Source organism: Salvelinus alpinus, chromosome 38 (genome assembly GCF_045679555.1).
Source record: "Salvelinus alpinus chromosome 38, SLU_Salpinus.1, whole genome shotgun sequence".
Taxonomy (NCBI): domain Eukaryota; kingdom Metazoa; phylum Chordata; class Actinopteri; order Salmoniformes; family Salmonidae; genus Salvelinus; species Salvelinus alpinus.
Window position 1 is genome coordinate 12,698,063 of NC_092123.1, and position 22,941 is coordinate 12,721,003.

The following is a 22,941-nucleotide window of genomic DNA, read 5'->3' on the forward strand; positions in this document are numbered from 1 at the left end:
CTCTATTGCTTGGTGGAGTCCAAGAGCCTGCGAAAATATTTCCACTCCACCCCTCGCAAGTACACTACCGTTCAAAAGTTTGGGGTCACTTATAAATGTCCTTGTTTTTGAAAGAAAAGCACATTTTTGGTCAATTAAAATAACATAAAATTGATCAGAAATACAGTGTAGACATTGTTAATGTTGTAAATGACTATTGTGGCTGTAAACGGCATCTTTTTTTATGGAATATCTACATAGGCGTACAGAGGCCCATTATCAGCAACCATCACTCTTGTGTTCCAATGGAACGTTGTGTTAGCTAATCCAAGTTTATCATTTTAAAAGGCTAATTGATCTTTAGAAAACCCTTTTGCAATTATGTTAGCAAAACTGAAAACTTTTGTCCTGATTTAAAGAAGCAATACAACTGGCCTTCTTTAGACTTGTTGAGTATCTGGAGCATCAGCATTTTTGGGTTCGATTAAAGGCTCAAAATGGCTAGAAACAAAGACTTTCTTCTGAATCTCGTCAGTATATTCTTGTTCTGAGAAATGAAGGCTATTCCATGCGAGAAATTGCCAAGAAACTGAAGATCTTGTACAACGCTGTGTACTACTCCCTTCACAGAACAGGGCAAACTGGCTCTAACCAGAATAGAAAGAGGAGTGTGAGCAAGAGGACAAGAGGATTATGAGCAAGAGGACAAATACATTAGAGTGTATAGTTTGAGAAAAAGACATCTCACAAGTCCTCAACTGGCAGCTTCATTAAATAGTACCTGCAAAACACCAGTCTCAACATCAACAGTGAAGAGGCGACTCCGGGATGCTGGTCTTCTAGGCATAGTTGCAATGAAAAAGCCATATCTCAGACTGGCTAATAAAAATAAAATATTAAGATGGGCAAAAGAACACAGACACTGGACAGAGGAAGATTGGAAAAAAGTCTTATGGACAGACAAATCTAAGTTTGAGGTGTTTGGATCACAAAGAGGAACATTCGTGAGACGCAGAAAAAATGAAAAGATGCTGGAGGAGTGTTTGACACCATCTGTCAAGCATTGGTGAGGCAATGTGATGGTCTGGGGATGCTTTGGTGGTGGTAAAGTTGGAGATTGGTACAGGGTAAAAGGGATCTTTGAGAAGAAAGGATATCACTCCAATTTGCTATGCCATGCCATACCCTGTGGACGGCGCTTAATTGGAGCCAATTTCCTCCTAAAACAGGACAATGACCCAAAGCACAGCTCCAAACTCCAAACTATTTAGGAAAGAGGCAGTCGGCTGGTATTCTGTCTATAATGGAGTGGCCAGCACAGTCACCGGATCGCAACCCTATTGAGCTGTTGTGGGAGCAGCTTGACCGTATGGTACGTAAGAAGTGCCCATCAAGCCAATCCAATTTGTGGGAGGTGCTTCAGGAAGCATGAGGTGAAATCTCTTCAGATTACCTCAACAATTTTATATCTAGAAGGCCAAAGGTTTGCAAGGCTGTAATTGCTGCAAATGGAGGATTCTTTGACGAAAGCAAAGTTTGAAGGACACAATTATTATTTCAATTAAAAATCATTATGTATAACCTTGTCAACGTCTTGACTGTATTTCCTTTTCATGGAAAACAAGGACATTTCTAAGTGACCCCAAGCTTTTGAAAGGTAGAGTACAAAATAAGTATATTGCAACATAAAAGAGAGGAGATTGAAATTAGCTTGTATTGTGCCGGGAGAGTTTCATAGATGAACGATAATGTTAATGTCCTGTCCTGTAGCAGCAAGGGGACTGTCTGTCCATTTTGCCCGAGTAAAAAGGGACAACGGTACAGCTTTAATGAATGTACGATCTTTATCGTACTTCACCACTGAAACCTTTTGCTCCCTGACACTCACGACTCACCTTCCCGATGCAAACAGAGAGTTTCACCAAATTGGGACTTTCAGACTATCAGCAGCAGAACAATTTAACGTTCAGAGTTTTTTTTATTTCTTTCAGGAGTACCGTAATTGTTCTCTGCTCAAATTGGTGCACACTTTGTCCTCCTAATTCTTTTATTAAGCAGAATCCAGAGCTGTCTGATTACGTATTCAAAAGTATGAACATTTACATATAAAACATAGAGATCGCATGAATTGTATGTTTGTTATGTACAAGGGCCATTTCTCCACTGTGACAAGGCGTTTGGAGCTGGTTCGCAATGAAACGACATCCGGAGTAGTGTTTTTAATCTTTCCTAAAGTTGTCGGTATAGCTGATTTATTCTCACAGATAGTCGCCTAGGGAATTCCCCCTCAATCCAAATTGTCTGCCAAAGTGTAGCCACAGTGAGACAGACGGTTCACGGGTAGAATCCATCATTCGCTTAATACCCAGCATAATTCACTCGGAACACCCTGGTGTGAATGTTATGTGCTATTGGGAAAGGTGACCGTCATTATGGAATGGTACTTCGCACGTTAGGTTCACAGGGACATTATAATGCAGTAATGGCGGAACACTTGGCGACTGACATGTTAAAAACACAAGGCTAACATATCAACAGTAATTACTGCAGTCAATCTTTTAGGATGTCAGATCTGATTCATCCACATGATATTGTAGCTGCTCATTCAAAACTCACTTCCTTAGTTCAACATCAACATTTGACAAGTAAACCATAGAATAAATATATGAAGTGATATAGCCTTGTGATACATCTTGCAAATTCCAATGGGTAAACACACTTACTTTATGTTGAACAGTAACTAAGTTGTTAAAAATGATGAGTCCCTTCTAGCCTGTTAGAAGTGTGTATACCAACTTACTCAGTGTTCAATACACTGAGTATACAAAATATTAAGAAGACCTGCTCTTTCCATGACAGACTGACTAGGTGAATCCAGGTGAACGCTATGGTCCCTTAGTGATGTCAGTTGTTAAATCCACTTCAATCAGTGTAGATGAAGGGGAGGAGACAGGTTAAGATTTTTAAGCCTTGAGACAATTAAGACATGGATTGTGTATGTGTGCCATTCAGAGGGTAAATTGGCAATACAAACTATGTAATTGCCTTTGAATGGGTTATGGTAGTAGGTGCCAGGCAGATCGTTTTTTTGGTCAAGAACTGCAATGCTGCTGGGTTTATCAAGCTCAACAATTTCCCGTGTGTATCAAGAATGGTCCACCACCCAAAGGACCATGTTTTATTTTAGATACCATATGAACACATAATAAGCAATCAAAAAAATGTGTAGAATTGCTGGAAATTTGCTTCAAAACGGCAACATTTTCTCTCAGCCTCATGGCAAAATGTGTAGAAAAACAGAAAATGTGCTTTACAAGTGCAAAATGGTCTCTGATACTCATGGCAACATGTGAAGAACAGCCTGAGATGAGCTATAAAACAGCACATTTTTCTCGCTGTCGCATGGCAAAATGTGTAGAATTGCAGGTAGTAGCTTTAAAACTGCAACATTTTCTCTCAGCCTCACGGCAACGTGTAGAATAGCAAGAAACATGCTTTACAAGTGCAACATGTTCTCTCAAAATAGCACATTTCTCTTATTGCCCCATGACAGAATGTGTAGAATTTTTGGAAATTTGCTTTAAAACTGCAACAAAAAAATCTCAGCCACATAACAAATTGTGTAGAATAGCATTATGAAACAGATAATGTTTTTCTCTCCCATGGCAAAGTGTTGAAATGCATGAAGTTTTCCCCCAAAAAATCTACTTACACCTTTTGGGTTGGGGGGCTTTCTGGAGGTACAGTGGGTTGAGAAATTATTCACCCCTTTGGCATTTTTCCTATTTTGTTTCCTTACAACCTGGAATTAAAATTGATTTTTGGGGGGTTTGAATAATTTGATTTACACAACATGCCTACCACTTTGAAGTGGTAGGCATTTTGTATTGTGAAACAAACAAGAAATAAGACAAAAAACCCTGAAAACGAACTAATCACCCCCCCAAAGTCAATACTTTGTAGAACCACCTTTTGCAGTAATTACAGCTGCAAGTCTCTTGGGGTATATGTTTGCCAGATCCATCCACTGGGATTTTTGCCCATTCTTCAAGACAAAACTGCTCCAGCTCATTCAAGTTGGATGGGTTCCCCTGGTGTACAGCAATCTTTAAGTCATACCACAGATTCTCAATTGGATTGAGGTCTGGGCTTTGACTAGCCATTCCAAGACATTTAAATGTTTCGCTTTAATAAACAACTCAAGTGTTTCTTTAGCAGTATGCTTAGGGTCATTGTCCTGTTGGAAGGTGATCCTTCGTCCCAGTCTCAAACCTCTGGAGGACTGAAACAAGATCCCCTCAAGAATTTCCCTGTATTTAGCACCATCCATCATTCCTTCAATTCTGACCAGTTGCCCAGTCCCTGCCAATGAAGAGCATCCCCACAGCATGATTCAGCCAACACCATGCTTCACTGTGGGGATGGTGTTCTCGGGGTGATGAAAGGTGTTGGGTTTGCACCAGACATAGCGTTTTTCTTGACGGCCAAAAAGCTAAATTTTAGCATCGTCTGACCAGAGTACCTTCTTCCATATGTTTGGGGAGACTCCCACATGCCTTTTGGCGAACACACTATTTCTTTCTTTAAGCAATGGATTTTATTTGGCCACTCTTCCGTAAAGCCCAGCTCTGTGGCGTGTACGGCTTAAAGTGGTCCTATGGATAGATACTTCGCTGGATCTCCGCCGTGGAGCTTTGCAGCTCCTTCAGGGTTATATTTGGTCTCTTTGTTGCCTCTCTGATTAATGACCTCCTTGCCTGGTTTGTGAGTTTTGGTCGGCGGCCCTCTCTTGGCAGGTTTGTTGTGGTGCATATTCTTTCCATTTTTTAATAACAGATGTAATGGTGCTTTGTGGGATGTTCAAAGTTTTTATATTTTTTTATAACCCAAACCTGATCTGTACTTCTCCACTACTTTGTCCCTGACCTGTTTCGAGAGGTCCTTGGTCTTCATGGTGCCGCTTGCTTGGTGGTGCCCATTGCTTAGTGGTGTTGCAGACACTGGGGCATTGCAGAACATGTGTATAAATACTGAGATCATGTGACACTTAGATTGCACACAGGTGGACTTAATTTAATTAATTAGGTGACTTCTGAAGGTAAATGGTTACACAAGATCTTATTTAGGGGCTTCATAGCAAAGGGGATGAATGCATATGCACGCACCACTTTTTCGTTTTGTAATTTTTTTCATTTCACTTTACCAATTTGGACTATTTTGTGTATGTCCAGTACATGAAATCTAAATATAAATCAATTTAAATTATAGGTTGTAATGCAACAAAATAGGTAAAACGCCAAGGGGGTTGAATACTTTTGCAAAGCACTGTACGTTGGAATGCTATTCATTGACTCTAGCTCAGCGTTCAACACCATAGTGCCCTCAAAGCTCAACACTAAGCTAAGGACCCTGGGACTAAACACCTCCCTCTGCAACTGGATCTTGGACTTCCTGACGGGCCTCCCCCAGGTGGTAAGGGTAGTTAACAACACATCCGCCACGCTGATCCTCAACATGGGGGCCCCTCAGGGGTGCGTGCTCAGTCCCCTCCTGTACTCCCCAATCACCTACAATGATCACCTACAATAATGAGACAGCCTATAGGGAGGAGGTCAGAGACCTGACTGTGTGGTGCAAGGACAACAACCTCTCCCTCAACGTGATCAATGATTGTGATGATTGTGGACTACAGGAAAAGGAGGACTGAGCACGCCCCCATTCTTATCGACGGGACTGAAGTGGAGCAGGGTGAGAGCGCCCACATCACCAACAAACGAACATGGTCCAAGCACATCACGACAGTCGTGAAGAGGGCACGACAAAACCTATTCCCCCTCAGGAGACTGAAAAGATTTGGCATGAGTCCTCAGATTCTCAAAAGGTTCTACAACTGCACCATTGAGAGCTTCTTGACGGGTTGCATCACCGCCTGGTATGGCAACTGCTCTGCCTCCAACCGCAAGGCACTACAGAGGGTAGTGCGTATGACCCAGTACATCACTGGGGCCAAGCTTCCTCTATACTAGGCGGTGTCAGAGGAAGGCCCTAAAAATTGTCAAAGACTCCAGCCACCCTAGTCATAGACTGTTCTCTCTGCTATCGCACGGCAAGCGGTACAGGAGCACCAAGTCTAGGTCCAAGAGGCTTCTAAACAGCTTCTACCCCCAAGCCATAAGACTCTTGAACTTCTAATGAAATGTCTACCTAGGCTATTTGCATTGCCCCCCCGCCCTGTTTTACACTGCTGCTACTCTCTGTTGTTATCTATGCATAGTCACTTTAATAACTCTACCTACATGTACATATTACTGTACCTAAATTACCTCGACTAACCGGTGCCCCCGCACATTGACTCTGTACCGGTGCCCCCTGTATATAGCCTCGCTATTGTTATTTTACTGCTGCTCTTTAATTATTTGTTAATTTTATTAATACTTTTTTGAGGGTGTTTTTCTTAAAACTGCATTGTCGGTTAAGGGCTTGTAGGTAAGCATTTCACTAAAAGGACTACACCTGTTATGTTCGGAACATGTGACAAATAACATTTGATTTGATTTGAGTATTCGGCGTCCATCCATTTCTGAGGATATTGGGAGATAACATGGTAACCAGCCACTAGGGGCAACAGTGAGCATTGTTACCTTCAAGTAGGTTTCAGTTTTACTAGGATATGGTGGACAGTGACGTCGGAGAGGTGTAAGCATTTGCCCTTGATGCCAAACGTTTCAAGTTCAAATCCAGCAATAGGAATTTGTTCTTGACATTTTTTGTTTTAAGCCTATCCCAAACCTTAACTCTTTCCTTAGTCATTCAGTCAAAACTGTTCGCTGCTCTGGCACCCCAATGGTGGAACAAACTCCCCCACGACGCCAGGTCAGCGGAGTCAATCACCACCTTCCGGAAACACCTGAAACACCACCTCTTTAAGGAATACCTAGGATAGGATAAAGTAATCCTTCTAACCCCCCCCCCCCCCCCCCTTAAAAGAGTTAGATGCACTATTGTAAAGTGGTTGTTCCACTGGATATCATAAGGTGAATGCACCAACTTGTAAGTCGCTCTGGATAAGAGCGTCTGCTAAATGACTTAAATGTAAATGTAAATGTCATTCGAAGTTAATGCTTAACCTTAAGATTTCAGAATTAATGCCTAAACTTAACCCAAACCTTAAAAATTCTGTTAATGCCTAACTTAACCTTAAACACTTTGGAATTTGACCCGTGCAACAACTTCAAAATGTTACGTTTGAGAAACATGGATGAACGTCTAATTCTGACCTGAGACTGTGAGGTCTAGTTGTATGTATGACCAGAAAGACAAAATGCTACAGTGATGTCAAACGGCCAAAGACGAGAAAGAATGAGGTGGGAGGATAACGACCTGTCTGCCAGTGCCCGAGGATACAGGTGTCATCATCTGTCAGGCGTTATCGTCCTTCAGTATTGTGCAGGGCAGGAGACAAACCTAACATCATCATAACCAGTTTTTCTCCCTGTCATATTCTTCTCTTTATTTTATACAGTTTAGAATTAAGATGTAGGAGTTGTAGAGGGCAATACGTGCTCGGTAGACTGCAGCACTACCGCTTCCACAAAGTCATAACCTGTTAACCAGGCTTATTTGTTGTGAAATGTGTTTATAGTCTTTTCCATCCCATAAGGGTTTTTATGTATAGAATTGCACTAAGATGTCAAATCTCTCCCCACTGGCTGTAATGCGTTTAGCTGTTTCTATCTTGAGTCAGAGTCTATCGACGGCTCTACCGCTAAGGAAGAGTTGAACATCTCTGGATAGTGTGAAGCATAACATGTTTGAGGAGGGGAGACACCCACTGCATTCGAATGGCTGAGGTAGACTGTTAAGCCTGTATACAGTATGCATCTTTACACACACTTGCTTACATATTGAAATGTGCATTTGCTTGCAGACACACTTCGACACACACATAAACTGTTCTATTATATTATATGCATGTACACATACATAAACACACACACACACAATACAGAGATGAATGCATATGTAAGGAGCTGCATCTCTCTCTCTCTCTCAATTCAATTTGCTTTATTGGCATGACCTAACAATGTACATATTGCCAAAGCTTACTTTGGATATTTACAATATGAAAATAATAAGAATCAAAATTGTCAAAGAGACAACAGTAACAACAATAACCAAGGGTCAAAATAACCATACATTGAACAATAACAATAAGCATACAGTAGAGGACATGTGCAGGTTGATTGGTCTGTCAGACATTGTCCCGCAACTTATGGCAGGCAGCAATGTAGTGTGCTGCCAACTCACAGCTCTCTGCATCCTCCCCCAACAGGACGGGTAGCCTTGAACCTTGAAAAAAGGTTTCAAATTTGGGGAAATTACACTCTAATTGTTTTATATTTTGTCAGGAAATGCAGCTCTGTCTCATATTCTGCTGTTGTGCAGTGGTTGCACAGCCTTTCCTCTACAGGGAGCCAGGTTTTCCTGTGTCTACCCTTCTCAATGGCAAGGCTGTGCTCACTGAGCCTGTACTTTGTCAAGGTTTTTCTAAGGTTTTGATCAGTAACCATGGTCAAATAGTTAGCCACGGTGTACTGTCGATTTAGGGCCAGAAAGCGCTGCATTTTGCTTTGTGCTTCTGCTTGTGTTTCCCAATAAGCAATGTAGTTTTGTTTTGACTGTGTTGTAATTTGGTTTATTCTGATTGATTGGATGTTCTGGTCCTGGGGCTTCAGTGTGTTAGTCGAACATGTTTGTGAACTCAGCCCCAGGACCAGCTGGATGAGGGGACTCTTTTCTTTGCTCAGCTCTTGGCATTGCAAGGCTTGGTAATGATCTCTCTCTCTCTCTCTCAACCAGGCAGAAAGTCCAAGTCAGATATGTGCTAGATGAAGTGGTGTGTAAACAAGAAAGTTATCATAGCAATGTTTTGCTGTATCAACTGACAAGCTTCCTCATAACAGTAGGGCACAATGCTACTGACCAACACACAAATAAACTCACAAATTGCTCACACACACACGCACACATTTTTTTTGTAAGAGTAAGCAATTTGATGAAAACTTTAAAAAATCCACTCTGAGGTGCACTAGCTCCTTATGATTGCACAGTGTGTGAAATGAGACTGATTTCTTGCAACCTCTCAGAGTGGAGACTTACCCTGGCGCGCATCTTCATAGGGCTGTATTTGTGTCTGCACAGAGTCAACGAAAACACAAGTCTGTAGTCAATACTTCACAGTCTAGAATGGAAGAGGACTAAGTGTTTGGTACACGACAACAAAAAACACAAAAAACACAGGCCTACCTGCTATGTTTGTGCCATGGATAGTTATACAGTAAGCGTCACAACCTGGGATTGAAGGTGATGTTTCGACGTGATATTGCAACAATGCCGGTCTCTGCCGCAAAATTCTCTTGCTTTGCCATAATTTCATAGTCCTGTATTTACCAGGAAAGCTGGAGATCAAGGTTCCCTTCAAATGCACCAATGAATTTATGTCATTTTTTATTTTAGGAGCATCATACCACTGTGCAGATACATTTTTGTTGTTGTTCTATATTTCATATTACACACCACATATCTGTTTACACAACGTCGACTTGCCCTGCTTAGTGCAGGTCTAGATGGGTTAATGCTAAAGATTTGTTTTGAACATGGACTTGTGTCTGTTTACAACAGTAGTTAACCACTCAAGTCAAATAGCTCGAAGAGAACTCAGGTCCCCTAAGGGAGTGCGCCACATTTGTAGTCATGGGTCATTCCATTTCATTTCAGCAAGCCATGACACCCGCTAGCTCAGATCGTTCTGAGAAACAACAATAATGAATTTGGTCAGGAGATGAACAGATCAACCTGGCTCTTGTCTTAAAATGTGTTTTTCACCTTTCACGAAATGTGGGAATGTAGAATCAGGTTTTTACCGTATAGTGTTAAATAGCATTATTTCTAGGTCTCCTGCACATCACGGCCACTGATATGACGGAACAGATAAGATAAGCACTCCTTCAACATTATTTTGTTGAACAACAATTTGAACTCTGAGAAATGAAGCTAATTGATTCATAGAATTGTCATGAAATGTATGTTTCAGTCTTCTGCGATGTATACAAAGTGTAATATTGGGATGCAAACTCAAAATATAATCCGTTTCAACTATTTATCTGACATGGTATTAGGTGTCTACTTTTTCTTAAACTCATAACCATGTGTGTGTGAGGTGTACACTTTTGTTTCAAAGTAGATTTGTTAAAGACTACCAAAAGAAACAGTCTGTTTGACCGTGAGTTACCCACTGCAGTAAAAGGTTAAAAAAGCTTCCAGTCCGGTCTGTGAACACCCGGATCACTGCAGTAGTGACACTCAACATGGTGTTTCCCTCTCAGCCTTCTTACAATGACTACATAACCATCAACGATCCATCTGTTTCGCCATAGAAATAGAATGGCACTTAATATGGCCGCCGTCCGCCGGTCCATCCCTCGCAGAACATTGTCTTGAATTGAAATGTCTGTTCTAGTCATTGCCGTGCACAAGAATAAACCACATTCAAGAGTTGGACCAGTCTATGTTCACTGCTGGAGCAAAACGTGTAAATGAGAAGAGCAAGGTTGTAGCGTGTTAAAGATAATGCCAGTTTATATTAAAATAAGAATGAGGTAATATGATCGATCAATTAACAATGTACAATGCGTGGAAGTGAGTACAATTAACATAGCAAATGGTAATAACCATGTAATAACAATGGGTAAGTAACAACCTTATAGTAACCTTATATGTACAAGAACCTTTAGGCAGTCAGCAGTATTTCTAGGTCATTATAATCTACTGAGTGCACCCTTTAAATCTGAACTTCATATAATACAATGTACCAATACATTTGACTACACAAAATCTGTTTCGAAATGTATGAAAATACCAATAGTTCAATACAATCAATTCACCAATTCAATAATACAACAATCCCACAACATCAGTACACGGCAGTCATTGACCATGAGAATATTCATCAGGAATTCGTCACTCCATTACACAAGTACAGTACGTGTCCACTTGGGGAGAAGTGAAGAGAGTTTCGGGCTTTTTTGTTGTTGTTGTAATTAAACCTTTAATTAACTAGGCAAGTCAGTTAAGAACAAATTCATATTTACAATGATGGCCTACCCCGGCCAAACCCTAAAACGGACGACCCTGGGCCAATTGTGCACCGCCCTATGGAACTCCCAATCACGGCCGGTTGTGATACAGCCTGGAATATCATATCATCCCACAGGGGAAAAAATGGTTGAATCCACATCATTTCAACAAAAAAATGTCACGTGATGATGTTGAATCAATGTGGAAAACTGATTGGATTTGCAAAAAGTGATCAACGTACGGGAATTTAGTAATTTTTTCATCCAATTTCGTCTTTTAACCTAAATCCAATAATATGGTGACATTTTTTGGTTGATTTTACATTGAATTCATGTTAGTTGACGAATCAACCAAATGTAAATGAAAACTAGACTTTAAACTGAAGTCTGTGCCTCGTGGGATGTTCCAGGAAAGGGAAGTTATTCAGTACAAACAAAGTAACAGTTGAGCCGAAGGCAAAACCATAACCTCAGTACGTAGAATGAGGAATAAACTGGAATGGGATGTAGGTGGAAAAAGCAGTAACAGTCGAGCAAAGCAATGCCTTGGCCAAGGCGAAGCCTCAGTACAGCCTCAGTACATTTTTCAGAGACATCGAGAAAACATTGGGAAAATTGAAAAAAAGGGAAGATGGTGTTGTTCTTGGTAGTGTAGTAATGGTCTCCGCACTGTGCAGGAACAGCAATGCTACAAAGGGAGACATTGAGCCTTGAGGTTATGTGGACGTGGATCAATCACACATTTCTGTTTCTGCAGTTTATCATTGTGTAGTTGGACCATAAATGGTGAGTATGACTGTGAAAAAGAAAACAACAAGGCTGCTAGAGAAGTACAATTGGACACAATTTTAGCCACTAATTTAACACAAAATGTACGGTTCATGGCCCAAATGGATGTTGTTCAATATTTTCTATGATTTTTAACATTTTCAAATCAATTATATTAAACATGCTTTGTTCATGGAGCAGTATGTGCGTATGCCCCATTGCAGCTGTGATTGAATCCTAGCCTGAGTCTATTCCGCTTATTGCCGTTTGCAGTCTATTTCCCTTTATCCTTCTACCCTGTCGTGATGAGCATACAACAACGTTTTTCATTTATCTTAAATGAAGTTCCCAATATGTGCTCTGGAGGAAAATAGCAATTTCCCGAGCCATTTTTCTTGTTTATCTTGTTTATGTGTCTGGTAGTTTTCACTTTGGGGTTTTCGCATTCTTCCGTCTGACAGTTGTTTTTTTAACTCCACTTCAACATCTTATGTGTCTGAACTCTGCGTTATTGCGCAGAGAAAATGGTGTAACAGCTGGAAATCCATTCGGCTTTTTAACAATCAAACGCAAATTATGAAAATAGTCTGTTTTTGTGTGTGGAGATCTATGTTGAGATGAAATATAAACACTAGGTCTTTTCATCCAAGACAGAAAAAGCCTGCCTTGAATTTTAGGAAGCATTGATGTATGGAATCATGAGAAACTTTACTTTCATCACCACGACTCAAAAGCAAGATGTGCATTTGCAGAGATTCCTTTGCAGGCCCATTTGTTTTGTTTGTGCTACTTCAATGGCTTGTTTTGCTCTGTAGGTTTTTGCTCCAATCTATGAGCTGACAACCCATCAGACGAAGCAAAACTGGTTGTAATGATTTAGGCTGACGTCTTTTATGACGTCACGGTTGGGGTAAAGTTTTCCTGTTTTTATACAGTTTAGGCCGTTTTTTTGCAACTAGGAAATTATGTATTTTCCTGACAAGACAACAACCAAAATATATCTTTCCCAGACATCTTGATGTTTTTATTAACAAAAATATGTTGTGATATGACACCATTACAATTCCGTAAAATCAGTGGCCATGATGTGCAGGAGACCTAGTAATAATGCTATTTAACACTATATGGTAAAAACCTGATTCTACGTTCCCACATTTCATGAAAGATGAAAAATACATTTTAAGACAAGAGTCAGGTTGAACTATTCATCTCCTGCCAAATTCATTATTGCTAATAATGAAAATAAATACATTTCCTTGTTGAGTATTTATAGCTACACCATCTATTTCTGTATTCAAATTACTTTATTACAACAGATACAGGCTGAAAATCCAGTACTTGCGCAACACAAACACATAGCTATGCAAGTTGATATTTGGGTCAAAGTGCAGAAAACATCATTATTTTTAGCCGGATTGGCATTCACCGAGCACACGGCAAGACACCAATGCACTTTCATCTCAGTTCATCATTCAACTGATAACATTAGCAATCACGGAGTACATTTACATATAAATACAACACATTTGGCTAAATTAGATTGTGAATTCAACCCAGGGCCTAGTTTACCAGCAAAGTTCGTGGACCAAAATAGCCAGGTGATTGCTTCAGTTTTTCCACATTTTACATTTAGATGATAAAACCCGATGAACGGCGCTTAATGGAATATACAGCTGCTAAACAGTAATTAACTTTCAAATGACTATTATTAAAGTCATTTAAAGTAAACCGACAATGGCATTAGTTGACAGGTGGTGTAGCATGCAATAAATTGGCTCACAAAATGACTGCTCCGTAAGGCATTTAGTCATATTCGCAACATCGGCTCAATCTAAAAATCAATAAACTATGGTAATAGAAAAACACAGCGGTGGGATAGAGTGACGTGATCAAATATGGCTACCTAGTATGGTCAAGGCTTTATTGCAGGATATCACAAACTGGGGTAGACCCCTAGACTTTTTCAAACTAGGTGAGGAGTTTGGTCAGTTGAGTTACTGCTGGGTCGTATTCATTAAGGAACCAAAAGGACGCAAATGGACTGAAACAGGGAGGGACTCCCTGAACCTGTCCAATTAGAAACTAAGAAACTTAGAACAAGTGGCAAAACGTTTTGCTAAAGAGTGCACTAATGAATACGACCCAGATGTGTTCGTGCAAAACGTATGCCACATTTTCTGTCAGCCGTGACAATGTTGTGCTTTACTTCCCAGTGGCCCCAAGTTATTACATTAACCCAAGACATGGTAGCCTGCAAATCTGGACATCTGTTAGACAAGGGGGCTTGTTAGGTTGCTTACCACAGACTCATTCATTAGCAACAGGGTAACACACACACGCACACGCACACACACACACACACCGAGAGCTAGTCAGCCCACACATGCTCCCTCTAGTGTTTAATCTTTTAGCCAAATATTCACGAACTTGATGCACACATAACATCACCCTTTAATGCAGCCATCTGTGGTTCTTCCTAGAGTAATTTCATTCTGATCCATGCCCTTAGATTCCCTCTTTCATTTGAAAAACAGAGCTTTGCTGCCCCACAACTCATCCGCGAGCATCAATCGCAAGACACAAGAAAAGCAACAGCCGACATCCCGACTTGAACCTCGGTAGATTGTGTTCTTGTCTAATTTTCGGATGTTTGATGAACGATTAATTGGTGAGAAGTACTCCCTCTTTGTACTCACTCTTTGACAACTCATTTTTACAACTCATGTTTACACCTCTGGCAACCAAATCCACTTCAGACTGAAGCGTAGAGGACAGGGCTTTCAGACAGTAGCTTTACCTGTCGTGGTCTCTCCCTCTGCCTCGTCTGCTTTCCGTCTGTTCGTCTCTTTGTTTTGGAAGGTGTTTGAGGCTGTTCCCAAGACTGTCTGAATGAGGGTGTTTGATGCCCATGGCGAGGGATGAATACTAATACTGTACACTGGCAGAGCAGTGTAGAAGGGCGCTCTGCTGCCACCTTTTGGCAAATATCAAAGCCTCATACTGTAGATAGGCACAGTGATTGAGGATTCAGCAACAGTAGGTACCTTAGCAAATCTCTCTCCCCTTCTCTCTCTCTTCCTCTTCAACTACCTCCCATTCTTTACTGTGTCTCATTGGCAATCCACATCCTGTCTGTATTGTAAGTCCCCCTCTTCCTTGCTGTAGCACACTGACTCTTCTTTTTTTCTCCCTCCACATGCCTCTCTTTCTCTCTCTCCAATCTTTTTTCTCCCTCCTCACACTTTTACATTCACGTAAACTCCATCCAGGGAATTAGATGTACAGTCTCATCTTCTGAGAGGTGTCATCATGTCCTCTGTTGATTATTCCCTTCTATCTACCTGTTACAGAATGCATCCCAGATGGCACCCTATTCCCTATATAGTGCACTACTTTTGACCAGAACCCATAGGACTCTGATCAAATGTAGTGTACTATGTAGAGAATAGGGTGACATTTGGAACACAGGCACTGGTCGGCTCCACTGTGATTGCTCGGCAAACCTAATCAGCCAAGCCTCTTCCCTGTTCCCCGTTATCCCCTGTCCTCCCAGGGATGACGTGATGAGACAATTAGTTGTAGGAAGCAGCGGCATCATGCCCATTGAAACTGAGTGGCACATGCCCACTCAATTTCGTCTATTTGTAGGATAAAAATATACAAGGAAGTTTCTCTTAAACATAATGAATTTAAAGATATTGAATTTGTCTGTTAGTGCCCCTACAACAATAATAGATACAGTACATGGCACGACCGACTTGATCACTTCATTATGCAACCTCTGATGATCAACAAGCAGCCGGGTGCCATTACTTAGCGCAGAACTACAACAACACTATGACAAGGCATTATGTCTCTCAAAGAAAACGGACGCTAGGTTTGTCCAAAAGATCCAATATCATAATATCGGCACAGTTATAAGATTAACTCCCCAAATATGGGATAATGTTTGTATTGAATGTGGGGAGAGACATTCTGTAACAACAAAGCAATCCTAGAATTCTGCCCAATCCACAAACTCAGAGTCCTGCTCACCCTCAACATAGCAGGACCGGAAGCAACCGCTTGGCTTAGGGACTTTCCATCGCTAAATAATAACAACAAAGCAGATTGGGTGCAAAGATGTCACCCTGAAATGTGTTAGACCTGCATGTCTCCATTAACAGGCCCTACAAAATTGTCAAAGTCTCCAGCTGCCCTAGTCATAGCCTATTCCCTCTGCTACCGCACGGCAAGCAGTACGCACTAAGTCTAGGTCCAAGAGGCTCCTAAACAGCTTCTACCCCCAAGCCATAAGAGTCCTGAACAGCTAATCAAATGGTTACCCAGCCTATTTGCATCCCCCCCCCCCCCCCCCGTTTTACGCTGCTGCTACTCTCTGTTATTATCTATGCATAGTTACTTTAATAACTCTACCTACATGTACATATTACCTCAATTACCTCAACACCAGTGCCCCCGCACATTGAGTCTGTACCCGTACCCCTTGTATATAGCCTCGCTATTGTTATTTTACTGCTGATCTTTATTTATTTGTTATTCTTATCTCTTATCTCTCTTATTTTTAACTGCATTGTTGGTTAAGGGCTTGTAAGTAAGCATTTCACTATAATGTTGTATTCGGCGCATGTGACAAATAACATCTGATTTGAATTGATTTATATCAAGCAAATTGGTACTTTGCTGCTGTATCAATGTGGACTGTTTGGACATAATTCCTTTTATACAAATCTATGAACTCCTTCAAGGTGGAACAGTTTCCACAAGAGAAGAGAAGAGAGAAGCAGTGAGAAGCAGACCTGGGATAAAATACTATTTGAAATCTTTCAAATTCGCGGCTTGTACTTTTGGGACGCGTCTGTTGCTTCATTGCAACAGGCAAGCTCGAAAAGAAACAGAACAAAAAGAAAGAGAACTCTTCGAAGGGAGAAGAATAGAAGAGATAAACAGAATACATAAACGGAGAGGAGCAGAGGAGAGGAGATCAGTAATAACATTGTTGTGATTCTGGCGAGGCTCCCCCTGCCTGTCTCTATAATGAACCTGCCGCATATTAATCCCTATCACTAATGAGGCCATTCAGAATGATAAGCTTCCCCCGCACCCGCTAATGAACACATGCTAATGCTGCCGCTCCCTCTCCGCCAGGCCCCTTTCACTGAGCCTAAATCAGACAGCAACACCTGCCCGGCTGCACCGCCGTCCAGACAGCCATCAGCACATAGGCCTAGGTCCAAAATGCAGTGCATCTGTCTGTTGGTTAATCTATCGATGCTTTCGTTCGTCAGTCCATGTGTCCGCCGATTCATGAATTAATTCATCCATCCATCCGTCCTTCCATGAATGTTTGGCATCCATCTGTCCGTCCTTTCATCGATCTATCCATCCATCTTTTTTGACACCCATCTGTTCATCCATCCCTTCATATCTATCGAAAGGCACATGTCTCACTTATCTGATGATTTGTACATCCCTCCATCATTCTGTCAGTTCAATGAGCTGACATAAATCTGAATTTCCTTACTGTCCACTGATGAACCCCATGTTCATGTTCATGTTCAATTCTTTAAATCTGGGACTCTAAATCAGGCAAGTGTGAGTGTGTCTCGTCTCTATTCGTTTTGCAACGTTTTGAAACAGAATTGGTGTAATGAAAACTTCCCCTGCTCACCTCAAACTAAACCCAACCTACAAATATACATCCATGAAAAAAAGTAAGTAATGAAATACAGTGCATTCGGAATGTATTCAGACCCCTTCACTTTTTCCACATTATGTTACATTACAGCCTTATTTAGAATTTTTATTTTACCTTTATTTAACTAGGCAAGTCAGTTAAGAACAAAATATTATCTACAATGACATCCTACCAGGGAACAGTGGGTTAACTGCCTTGTTCATGGGCAGAACGACATATTTTACCTTGTCAGCTCGGGGTTTCGATCCAGCAACCTTTAGGCTACCTGCCACCCCTTTTTCAAAAATGTATTCAATTGTTTTTGTTCCTCATCAATCTACACACAACACCCCATAATGACAAAGCAGAAAGAAATATCAGTTACAGCCTTAAGTCTTCTTTGGTATGACGCTACAAGCTTAGCACACCTGCACTTGGGGAGTTTCTCCCATTCTTCTCTGCAGATCCTCTCAAGCTCTGTCAGGTTAGATGGGGAGTGTCACTGCACAGCTTTTTTCAGGTCTCTCCAGAGATGTTCAATCAGGTTCAAGTCCGGGCTCTGGCTGGACCATTCAAAGACATTCAGAGCCTTGTCCCGAATCCACTGCGTTGTCTTGGCTGTGTGCTTAGGGTCATTGTCCTGTTGGAAGGTGAACCTTCACCCCAGTCTGAGGTCCTTAGCACTCTGGAGAAGGTTTTCATCAAGGATCTCTCTGTACTTTGCTCCGTTCGTCTTTCACTCGATCCTGACTAGTCTCCCAGTCCCTGCCGCTGAAAAACATCCTCACAGCATGATGCTGTTACCACCATGCTTCACCGAAGGGATGGTGACAGGTTTCCTCCAGATGTGACGCTTGGCATTCAGGCCAAAGAGTTCAATCTTGGTTTCATCAGACCAGAGAATCTTGTTTCACATGGTCTGAGACGCCTTTTAGGTGCCTTTTGGCAATTTTTTGTACCCTTCCCCAGATCTGGTGTCCGATCTGGTGTCCGCCGATTCCGCTGGGGCGGCAGCGTAGCCTAGTGGTTAGAGAGTTGGACTAGTAACCGAAAGGTTGCAAGTTCAAATCACCGAGCTGACAAGGTACAAATCTGTTAACCCAATGTTCCTAGGCCGTCATTGAAAATAAGAATTTGTTCTTAACTGACTTGCTTAGTTAAATGAAGGTAAAATAAAACGACACAATCCTGCCTCGGAGCTCTACGGACAATTCCTTCAACCTCATGGCTTAGTTTTTGCTCAGACATGCGCGGTCAACTGTGGGACCTTATATAGACAGGTGTGTGCCTTTAAAAATAATGTCCAAACAATTGAATTTACAATCAAGTTGTAGAAACATCTCAAGGATGATCAATGGAAACAGGATGCACCTGATGTCCATTTCAAGTCTCATAGCAAATGGTCTGAATACTTATCTAAATAAGGTGTTTCTGTTTATAAAAATAAATAAAATTGCAAACATTTCTGAAAACCTGTTTTCACTTTGTCATTATGGGGTATTTTGTGTACAGTAGATTGATGAGGAAAACAATTTAGAATAAGGCTGTAATGTAAGAAAATGTGGAAAAAGGAAGGAGGTCTGAATACTTTCCGAATGCTCTGAATGTTGACGTTATTCTTTGGAAGAGAAGAGGAGTTTGAGCTGTGATGTTCTGTTAGCTGTTAGTCAGAAATTATCAACTTCATTATAGATGACCTTTTTGTTGTTTTGTTACCTGGATGTTACCACATGTCAGCCTTCTAGCTCATTAACTTTTGTTTTAGCCTTACCATATTGCATTACTTTGTCAGTGCTGTTCATTGCTTTTCATTTCTGTGGTAACTTGACAAAGAACACCACGTGTCAATGTCTACGTGCCTTTACTCGGGACCTAGAAAGAAAATGTGTACAGCAGTACAAACAGTTTAACTAGTCTCACTCTAGGTGTTGACATCACGGGAGGGAAAGGTCATGGTCAATATCAATGGCATAGAAATTCACACATGAATATTAATACTATACTGCAGATAAGTATGCCAACACATTGTATTGCGTTTGTGTATTGGTATTGATCATGCCACTGTTTTTAATTGTTTACCATTACAGAATTACATATCCATTATTGCACTTTCTGGATATGGTTGTTTATGCTCAGAAATTATAATTGTATATTTACAATTATACTTGGAAGTGAACCCTCAACCTTTGTTGTTAGCATTGTGGTTAAACCAAATGGACCATCTGGATGCAATCACACCACATGAACTGCTAATGTAACTAAGGAGAGGAGAGTGTGAGAAGAAGACCTTCCAGGAGTGCAGGAGAGTGGAGCCTGCGTGAACTCATGAGAGAATCATCCTATCATTAAGACAATCATGGCTTATTAATGACAGCTAATCTGTTTCTTTAAGCATTCATGGGATGAGGCTTTGGCATATCAATAAATAATAGCTCAGCATACAGACATACTTGTGCATGTGACATATAAACCTTGAAAATAAAACTATTTATGTTTCTCACCATATGAGCTGAAGATCAGGGTTGCCCTCTTTGCAGGCCTTGGGAACACACACACACACACACACACACACACACACACACACATACAGCTTTCTCTACACATGAATAGGACATTACTTCCCACTGCGAATAGCTCACATTAGCCATCCATCAAAGCCATCAAGTTTATTGTAATAAATCTATTCCCTGGGCTACATAGGGTTTTGATTAAAAGTAGTGAACTATACAGGGGATAGAGTGCCCTTGAGACGCTGAACACAACGATTGTCACAATGTGGAACCGAACGGCCTGCTCCTCAAATAGCTCTTAAAATATGCAATCATTCAAAACAATTTTTGTACAAGGGGTGTTAATTGTTGTCTGCTTACAAGCGTTGCACTTCCTGACTAAGATACGGTTTCGTTTCAGAGAAGGAATGAGAGGATGCCAAATACAGTATAACAATCATTAATTGTGTTCAGTTTAGTAATCATCATTTTGTAGTTGCCTGGTGTCTGTTTGCATCTTTTCAGCTTTTGTTACTTGTGTGACTCGCAACATTAGTTCACATTTTCTATATTATGTTATTGAAGTACTTTGGGATAACATTTACATTTACATTTAAGTCATTTAGCAGACGCTCTTATCCAGAGCGACTTACAAATTGGTGCATTCACCTTATGACATCCAGTGGAACAACCACTTTACAATAGTGCATCTAAATCTTTTAAGGGGGGGGGGGGTCAGAAGGATTACTTTATCCTATCCTAGGTATTCCTTGAAGAGGTGGGGTTTCAGGTATCTCCGGAAGGTGGTGATTGACTCCGCTGTCCTGGCGTCGTGAGGGAGTTTGTTCCACCATTGGGGTGCCAGAGCAGCGAACAGTTTTGACTGGGCTGAGCGGGAACTGTACTTCCTCAGTGGTAGGGAGGCGAGCAGGCCAGAGGTGGATGAACGCAGTGCCCTTGTTTGGGTGTAGGGCCTGATCAGAGCCTGAAGGTACTGAGGTGCCGTTCCCCTCACAGCTCCGTAGGCAAGCACCATGGTCTTGTAGCGGATGCGAGCTTCAACTGGAAGCCAGTGGAGAGAGCGGAGGAGCGGGGTGACGTGAGAGAACTTGGGAAGGTTGAACACCAGACGGGCTGCGGCGTTCTGGATGAGTTGTAGGGGTTTAATGGCACAGGCAGGGAGCCCAGCCAACAGCGAGTTGCAGTAATCCAGACGGGAGATGACAAGTGCCTGGATTAGGACCTGCGCCGCTTCCTGTGTGAGGCAGGGTCGTACTCTGCGGATGTTGTAGAGCATGAACCTACAGGAACGGGCCACCGCCTTGATGTTAGTTGAGAACGACAGGGTGTTGTCCAGGATCACGCCAAGGTTCTTAGCGCTCTGGGAGGAGGACACAATGGAGTTGTCAACCGTGATGGCGAGATCATGGAACGGGCAGTCCTTCCCCGGGAGGAAGAGCAGCTCCGTCTTGCCGAGGTTCAGCTTGAGGTGGTGGTCCGTCATCCACACTGATATGTCTGCCAGACATGCAGAGATGCGATTCGCCACCTGGTCATCAGAAGGGGGAAAGGAGAAGATTAATTGTGTGTCGTCTGCATAGCAATGATAGGAGAGACCATGTGAGGTTATGACAGAGCCAAGTGACTTGGTGTATAGCGAGAATAGGAGAGGGCCTAGAACAGAGCCCTGGGGGACACCAGTGGTGAGAGCACGTGGTGAGGAGACAGATTCTCGCCACGCCACCTGGTAGGAGCGACCTGTCAGGTAGGACGCAATCCAAGCGTGGGCCGCGCCGGAGATGCCCAACTCGGAGAGGGTGGAGAGGAGGATCTGATGGTTCACAGTATCGAAGGCAGCCGATAGGTCTAGGAGGATGAGAGCAGAGGAGAGAGAGTTAGCTTTAGCAGTGCGGAGCGCCTCCGTGATACAGAGAAGAGCAGTCTCAGTTGAATGACTAGTCTTGAAACCTGACTGATTTGGATCAAGAAGGTCATTCTGAGAGAGATAGCGGGAGAGCTGGCCAAGGACGGCACGTTCGAGAGTTTTGGAGAGAAAAGAAAGAAGGGATACTGGTCTGTAGTTGTTGACATCGGAGGGATCGAGTGTAGGTTTTTTCAGCAGGGGTGCAACTCTCGCTCTCTTGAAGACGGAAGGGACGTAGCCAGCGGTCAAGGATGAGTTGATGAGCGAGGTGAGGTAAGGGAGAAGGTCTCCGGAAATGGTCTGGAGAAGAGAGGAGGGGATAGGGTCAAGCGGGCAGGTTGTTGGGCGGCCGGCCGTCACAAGACGCGAGATTTCATCTGGAGAGAGAGGGGAGAAAGAGGTCAGAGCACAGGGTAGGGCAGTGTGAGCAGAACCAGCGGTGTCGTTTGACTTAGCAAACGAGGATCGGATGTCGTCGACCTTCTTTTCAAAATGGTTGACGAAGTCATCTGCAGAGAGGGAGGAGGGGGGAGGAGGGGGAGGAGGATTCAGGAGGGAGGAGAAGGTGGCAAAGAGCTTCCTAGGGTTAGAGGCAGATGCTTGGAATTTAGAGTGGTAGAAAGTGGCTTTAGCAGCAGAGACAGAAGAGGAAAATGTAGAGAGGAGGGAGTGAAAGGATGCCAGGTCTGCAGGGAGGCGAGTTTTCCTCCATTTCCGCTCGGCTGCCCGGAGCCCTGTTCTGTGAGCTCGCAATGAGTCGTCGAGCCACGGAGCAGGAGGGGAGGACCGAGCCGGCCTGGAGGATAGGGGACATAGAGAGTCAAAGGATGCAGAAAGGGAGGAGAGGAGGGTTGAGGAGGCAGAATCAGGAGATAGGTTGGAGAAGGTTTGAGCAGAGGGAAGAGATGATAGGATGGAAGAGGAGAGAGTAGCGGGGGAGAGAGAGCGAAGGTTGGGACGGCGCGATAC